This window comes from Octopus bimaculoides, chromosome 3, assembly GCF_046866305.1.
Source record: "Octopus bimaculoides isolate indiv1 chromosome 3, ASM4686630v1, whole genome shotgun sequence".
NCBI lineage: Eukaryota > Metazoa > Mollusca > Cephalopoda > Octopoda > Octopodidae > Octopus > Octopus bimaculoides.
The window spans coordinates 55,673,976-55,682,753 of NC_142930.1; positions in this window are offsets into that span (position 1 = coordinate 55,673,976).

The window sequence follows — 8,778 nt, forward strand, 5'->3', positions numbered from 1 at the left end:
ATATTTAATATTATGATATCATTTCGTTTAATCTCGTTCATATATTTTTCTCATGCAATATCTCAATTTTTCATATATTTTTTATACTTTCCATTCACTCTAGTACATTTTTCAATATATATTTTGAATTAAACTTCAGCTATTACAAAGATCTTAATGCGGTTGCAGTTATTTGCCAAATATGATTTAACATGGTAGCAAACTAAAATATCTTTTATAATCTATCGTGTAATGCTGGGTAACTGCAGTTCGTCAAATATAATCTAGTATTTACTAATCCTCATACTTTCTCGAAACACTATATGTTTCCTTACTATATGTTTCAATAACAATTTTTACTTTTTGCTCAGTTGAATAAATCAGAGAGTAAAGTCTTGTGGTTGCTTTGCTGTGTTTGTCTAGATCCAGAACACCTTCCCAATCTAATATGGAAAATTTGAAAATACTGGTCTTTTTCTATAAACCCATATAAAACATATAAAACTTTGCCCAGCAACCTCTTCTCAAAAGCATTTCTCTTGAGAAGTGATTTGCGACTATTTCATCGTCTTTTTATTTTTCAGGCATAGTACATTCAGAATCACATCAAACAATGTAATCTTTAAAAACAGTTAATATTAATTCGCTAATTAAGGCGGGGAGCTGGCAGAATCGTAAGCACGCTTCGCAAAACACTTATCAGCATTTCTCAGTCTTTACGTTCTGAGTTCAACTTCGCCGAGGTTGACGATACCTTTCATATTTTCGGCGTCGATAAGATAAGTACTAGTTGAGCACTGGAGTCGATGTAATCGGCTAAACCCTCTCCACCTGCCAAAGTTGCTGGGGGTGTGCCAAAATTTGGAGCTAATATTACTTCTCTAACTAATGCGGCGAGTAGGCAGAATCGTTAGCCCGCCGGGCAAGGGACTTAGAGGCATTTTGCCCGTCTTTAAGCTCTAAGCTCAAATTTCGCCGAGGTCGACTTTGCCTTTCGTCTTGTCAGGTCGATAAAAGAACAATGAACTTTTTTTGGACGGAATAGGGATTAGTGACGAGAAATGGGTTCTCTATTTAAAAATTTTAAGCGCATAAGAAAGTAGGTAGGGAAAGGAAAAACACTAGCATCCCTGGCTAAAGAGGGTCTTCAGCCACGTAAGGCGTTGTTATCTGTTTAGTGGGATATGATAAGTTTAGCCTACTTTGAATTTTTAAACACAAATTAAACGATAACAAAGGAAATCTACTGCGAGCAGCTTGAGCGGCTTAAGTGAACGCTATAATTAAAACAACCATCTTTGGTTTCAAGACAAAAGGTGTTCTTCCATCTGGATAAGGCTCGCCCACATAAAGCGAAGATGACATTCCAAAGACTGGAGCAGTTTGAATGAGAAACGATGCCCCACCCACTATATTTGCCGGACATTGCTCCATCTAATTATCATTTATTCCGCAGTCTTCAAATTCATTTGGGCGGGAAAAAATATGAATTCTGTAGACGAGATCGGAACAATACTGGAGGAATATTTTTCGTTACGGACAAGTGAATTTTGGAAGAGGCGTCTTGCAAGTCTACCAGATAGATGGAAGAGCATTGCAGAAAATGAAGAAGAGTATAGTTTAGATTTAAAAAGTTTACTGTAATTTTGAAAAATAAAAATCATACAAAAAACGCATTATTTATGAGATGACCCAATATATGTGTGTGTGTGTGTGTGTTTGTATGTGTGTGTGTTTGTATGCGTGTGTGCGTGTATATATGTATATATATATATGTATATATATAATGTATGTATGAATATACATATATATATACACACACACACAAATACATACACACACACGCGCGCACGCACACACATAAATTTTTTATGAACATCGTCATCATCATTATCATCATCATCATCGCAGTTTTACTTCGTTAATTTTCTTGTTACAGCAATGCAATCTAACTACAATAGAGTGATATCGTTGCACGAATAAGTAATATTGAAATTTTTATAGCCACAGCTATTGTAAAAAAAATCACACGAGATTACTGATATCTATTTAATGTTAAATAATTTTCGCGTCCTCTGCTATGTTTTATTTTTACATAATAACATTAATATCTGCTTATTAATTACTTTTTTCTGTATTTTCTTCTTCGGTTTCTCCTCCTCCACCTCATCTTCCTGGTAATTCTTCTTCTACCCTCCTCTTCGGCGTAACAACCACTATTATCTCCCGGTCCGCTTAATGACATTGACGACTTGTACAAAGCAAATGCATTGTTCTAAAACATGTCGTGTAGACGAATTAGAGTATACTCAATAGCATCAAGCGATATTATCGATTTTGTTCGTCCTATCATCTCCCATCTTCCTCCCTCAGTATCACTCCAATCACTGTCACACCTATATAGAAAATGTCTAAAGATCGTCGTATCTACCACGAATAAAAAGAAAGTAATAAAAGAATCTATTTCTAAATGTTCAAGTAAATCAAGTAAAGACGGCTACAATACTTTACGTCCCTAGATTCAGCCTGTATTATCAAAATGTCCAATATGGCGACATTTTTATCGAATTTTCACGGGCACTCGTTACAAAGTAATCGAAGAAGTTGTTAAGTGTTTCTTACAAGAGATATACATGTGCATGTATGGCTGGTAGCTTGCCGTTTTGGGAATGAAAAATCACTTCAACTAAGTAAGAAGACGTACTCGAGACTAGGTTGTCTTGTGATATGCTTCATTTAATCTGTTGTATATAAAATCCATATTCTGTAAACAGACAGAAATTGCTACCGATCATCGGCGTTGTAACAATATTGAATGTTAGCCAGCAATTTATAGGAAATTATCAGTTAAAATCCATGGAGGTTCATTATCAATTACTAATCTGATTTAAATTAAGATTTTACTATAGTATTTTACTAGAAAAGCACTCGGAGAGCGCAGACCTCCGCCAGGCAGCTCATTTCCACTCATATACACGCATGCTGAAAATCGCCTAATTTCCCAAACCAACGCTAGCAAAAACATAACCTCCTTGGCGGGGTTAAAAAAAATAAGACAGTCATATGATTTTTAAAAACCCTTTAAGAACAGGAATCATCTGAAGTAGTTATAATACATCAATGACAACAGCAAGCTAGTTTCACCATACAACTAAAAAGGAACCACAATTACCTAAAACTTGAGTGATACACACACAAGGCGAATAAAATTACTAATAGAGAAACGAAACTAAACTTTGGAAACAACAACGCCACCATAGGTTACATTGAAGCGATGAACGTGTTTTCAAGGGAGATAATCAAAGAACGTAACAGTAATGCTTCATGTAAAGTAAATATAACAAATGAAAAATCCTTCAATTTCATCATCTGTTTCTTGTGTCATTACCAACTTTTCCTGCAAGTTTCATTTTATACCATTCACAACTTTTTGAGTTATTTTGCACACAGACGGACAGATGGACAAACCAACGCCGATCAAAACATAACCTCCTTCGTAAAGAATAAAAAGTTTTGAATGGTACAGCAATGCACTATAATTCAAACAATGGGCTATATACCTGTTGTAATTTAGTCATCAATAGTCTGATGGTATTTCGGAATAAAATTCCTTCTTCAGATATTTTTAGATGAAGTTTTCCAACGGCCGAGGTAAATATCTACATATTTGAGTATTCTTACAAATACAGAAATTCCGACACAAACGCATTGATGTATACATATCGTCACCTGGAAGCAGAGGTGAAAATGTTCATGGATACCGTTGATTTGGTTGTATTATTGTATTTAATTTGGTATTTTAACTCTGAATCTACATTTCGACGGATTACAGAAATGAATACCTCCTAATAGTCTAATTTATGATTATAAACTTACAAATGAAAGTGTACATATAAAAGAATACTAAATAAAGATTCACTTAGATGTACAAGTTTTACGTATGCAAAATCACATGATTATGCACATATAATAACGTAGTGGTGCAGGCAATGGCTTAAAAAAGAAATTTGATTGGAAAAACGGCTTTTTGATGAGAATTCATAACAGGTGTATTGAAGGCTCCAAAGAATGAAGAGTTAATGTGGAGAGAAAGCTTATGACCTAGTGGTGAAGATTCTTGGACAAAGAATCAAGTCCACCATGGTGATAGAATAGAAAGGTGGAGGAGTCGAAGGTAAGCTGATTTATGGAAAGGAGTAGATTGAGGAGAAAGTTATAGGAAAGAAGGTATGTGTCGTGGAAAATTGTAGTGAACAACAAAGTAAAAATTCGGACATGATACAAGATAATAGTCTAGTTGTATAAGATTAGGTGCAAGAAACTATAATCCAAGGTTTGAGGAAAAGAAAAGCCAACAGTTTATTTAAAGTACTCTAACGATTGAGTACAACAGGTGCTGTAGTTGTTTTTATATCTTAAAATAATTATTTGCACATTTGTATTCATGTAAAGGGATGACAGAATTCATCTGAATACCTCTCAGTACTTTTTTTATATGACCTTGATTCAACATCCTGGAGTCAATAAAAATTGACTCCAGTCTACTATCAAATCTTTTCCTTCTGTCTATGCTTGAATTGTCAATAATGTACTAGGGCACGTATATTTCGGCGTTGGATTCATTTTGGATATTCTTTCATGCGCATAATGTAACTAGAAAAATCCTTAGACATTGACTCAAAGAATCGAAAATCACTTGTTTGGTATCAAATGGGGTTTCTTGTGGTGGTAGTAGAAGGGATCTCTAATCGCGGGAAGAATGGTGTCTTAAACCTAGTTACATTAATGTAAAATCTTACATAAGAACAAAACCAAATTTCCAATTGCATTTTTTAAAATTTTCATTTCAGTAAAGAGTAATTAGTACGAATTTAACCTCTAACAGGGGATTGTTTTGAGAGACACAAAATCCTGACAACTATGCTTCCTAATTGCTATTCCATCCGAGCCTACCTTCCTATGAAGTCAAGCAACTGCTAGGAAATGCTTTTTTAACCAGACACTGCGATGCTGGGGTACCAGCAATATCACCTAATTATACTAATTTAACTAATGTAAATTTAGTAAACGTAGAAACATCTGCTTGATCCCCCGACTTGTGAGAAACAAGAGCAATATATCCATCATGTAATAGATGAAAAGAAATGTTGGAATAGCTTTACCTGTATCACCTTTAACTTTAAATCTGCTTCAGAGCAATTATCATCATCATCATCATCATCATCATTATCATTATTATTATTATTATTATTATTATTATTATTATTATTATTATTATTATTATTATTATTATTATTATAACTATAATAAGTTATTTTTATTTTGGTTTAGCTTAATACATTATATCAATGATAAATGCCCTGACAAATCCGATAAAAATAACAGCAATGATGTAATATTAAAACAAACAACAAAAAACAGCAATGATACTATTTTGGAACATTTCAATACTCATATTCGAACTCTTAAAAAGTATTTTCCTTGTATTGAGATAAATATCTTTTCAAAGGGATAAACCAGATACACATGAAATATGAATATTTCTATATTTCATTTCCATTCTACATTGGATGCAAAAAAAAAACGATATTTACATTGCTAATAAATAAAGTATCAACAATGGAAATAATATGTGTGAATAGCTCATAACTGCTTAATATGATTTATTATAATAACATAATAATATAATATATTACATACATATGTATATATTTGCATAGGTACCTTCATATATCATACACCCACATAAATATGCATACTTGCGTTACAAAAATTTTGTATTTATTAATTCGTTGATCATTAAACACAATGTAGCTGTCTTCATACAGGTACATAATGTTAATAGCGTTAGAAGGAATGGATCACGAGTCTTTGATTACAAAAATTAAACTAAAAATACACATATATACTCACAATATATGTACATATACATATACATATACACCTACCCATATATAGGTGTACGTACCCACTGACACATAAAATCAAGCAACGATCACACTCTTACGTAACACTACTCTGATAAGCATGTTGGCACTCCGTCGGTTACGACGACGAGGTTTCCAGTTGATCTGATCAACGGAACAGCCTTCTCGTGAAATTAACGTGCAAGTGGCTGAGCACTCCACAGACACGTGTACCCTGAACGTAGTCCTCGGGGATATTCAGCGTGACACAGTGTGACAAGGCTGACCCTTTGAATTACAGGCACAACAGAAACAGGAAGTAAGAGTGAGAGAAAGTTGTGGTGAAAGAGTACAGCAGGGTTTGCCACCATCGCCTGCCGGAGCCTCGTGGAGCTTTAGGTGTTTTCGCTCAATAAACACTCACAAAGCCCGGTCTTGGAATCGAAACCGCGATCCTATTACCGCGATTTCGCTGCCCTAACCACTGGGCCATTACGCCTCCCTCTGATAAGCATAAGCATACTGAAACACAATCATATACGGATGACACGCGTACAAATACACACACACACACACACACACACACACACACACACACACACACACACTCAGCTACACACTACCAGCAGACATTCACACTCCTGTCTGAGAACATCCTAATCAGACGACCATTCAAATTCTGGCATCCATGTAGAGGAACCCCACATAAGCATTAACGTCTTGGTTGCTCCTTATGTTTCATTTCGTTTTACCTTCTTACCTTCTCTTATCTTTTCCCAGGCTCCATCCCCTTCGGGAGAAATAGCGTTTAGAACGCCATAAAAGCGATCTCATTTCACTTCCGTGAGGTTGGAGCAAATAAATTATTTTGTGAAATTTTAATTCATGCTCTTTATATATATATATATATATATATATATATATATATATATATATATATATATATATATATATATAATACAAAGAATATATATACATGTATACACACATATATGTACATACTTACATCTACATGTGTATATACATGCATATCAGGGTACAGGAGTATCCCTTCATCAGCTGTCTCTATTCTATCTAGACGTTTCGAAGACAAGACAGAACGTACTCTAGAATAGTCTCTTCCTGAGTAGTGGATCAACCCACTACACAGAGGATTCCAAGGTGGCAAACACAAACCAAGACAGGAAAAAATGGACAGTGAAAACAACATTCAAAAGCCGTACGGCCAAACGCGAATCTGAGGTAGAACGCTAGTAGTTCGTCTTGCCTTCACAGCGGCTGGAGTGAAAAGAAAGTTGACCACAGGTCACACGAGAGCAGAGAGGATGGTGGAGGGATGAAGTGGAACAAGGAGGAAGGGACAGAAGCAGTGAAGTAGAGGCCAGGACAGAAGGGTAGATAGGAAGATAGAGGAAGACAGATAGATAAATAGATAGAGAGGATGGTGGAGGGAGGAAGTGGAACAAGGAGGAAGGGACAGAAGGGTATAGCAGTGAAGTAGAGGCCAGGACAGAGGTATAGATAGAAAGATGGAGGAAGACAGATAGATAAATAGATAGAAAGATAGATAGATAGATAGACAGATAGATAGATAGATAGATAGATAGATAGAAAGATAGTCACGTCAGAATAATAGTAGACTTACTTGCAAAATAGGACGTGTGCGTTCAATAATGTAATAATACAAAGAATATATATACATGTATACACACATATATGTACATACTTACATCTACATGTGTATATACATGCATATCAGGGTACAGGACGTTAGAACAATAAACTACAGACAACGGAACGAACACATAGGAAAACGGAAAGCCCCTTGGAATATCCCTTCATCAGCTGTCTCTATTCTATCTAGACGTTTCGAAGACAAGACAGAACGTACTCTAGAATAGTCTCTTCCTGAGTAGTGGATCAACCCACTACACAGAGGATTCCAAGGTGGCAAACACAAACCAAGACAGGAAAAAATGGACAGTGAAAACAACATTCAAAAGCCGTACGGCCAAACGCAAATCTGAGGTAGAACGCTAGTAGTTCGTCTTGCCTTTACAGCGGCTGGAGTGAAAAGAAAGTTGACTACAGGTCACACGAGAGCAGAGAGGATGGTGGAGGGAGGAAGTGGAACAAGGAGGAAGGGACAGAAAGGTATAGCAGTGAAGTAGAGGCCAGGACAGAGGTATAGATAGAAAGATGGAGGAAGACAGATAGATAAATAGATAGAAAGATAGATAGATAGATAGACAGATAGATAGATAGATAGATAGAAAGATAGTCACGTCAGAATAATAGTAGACTTACTTGCAAAATAGGACGTGTGCGTTCAATAATGTAATAATACAAAGAATATATATACATGTATACACACATATATGTACATACTTACATCTACATGTGTATATACGTGCATATCAGGGTACAGGACGTTAGAACAATAAACTACAGACAACGGAACGAACACATAGGAAAACGGAAAGCCCCTTGGAATATCTCTTCATCAGCTGTCTCTATTCTATCTAGACGTTTCGAAGACAAGACAGAACGTACTCTAGAATAGTCTCTTCCTGAGTAGTGGATCAACCCACTACACAGAGGATTCCAAGGTGGCAAACACAAACCAAGACAGGAAAAAATGGACAGTGAAAACAACATTCAAAAGCCGTACGGCCAAACGCAAATCTGAGGTAGAACGCTAGTAGTTCGTCTTGCCTTCACAGCGGCTGGAGTGAAAAGAAAGTTGACCACAGGTCACACGAGAGCAGAGAGGATGGTGGAGGGAGGAAGTGGAACAAGGAGGAAGGGACAGAAGCAGTGAAGTAGAGGCCAGGACAGAAGGGTAGATAGGAAGATAGAGGAAGACAGATAGATAAATAGATAGAGAGGATGG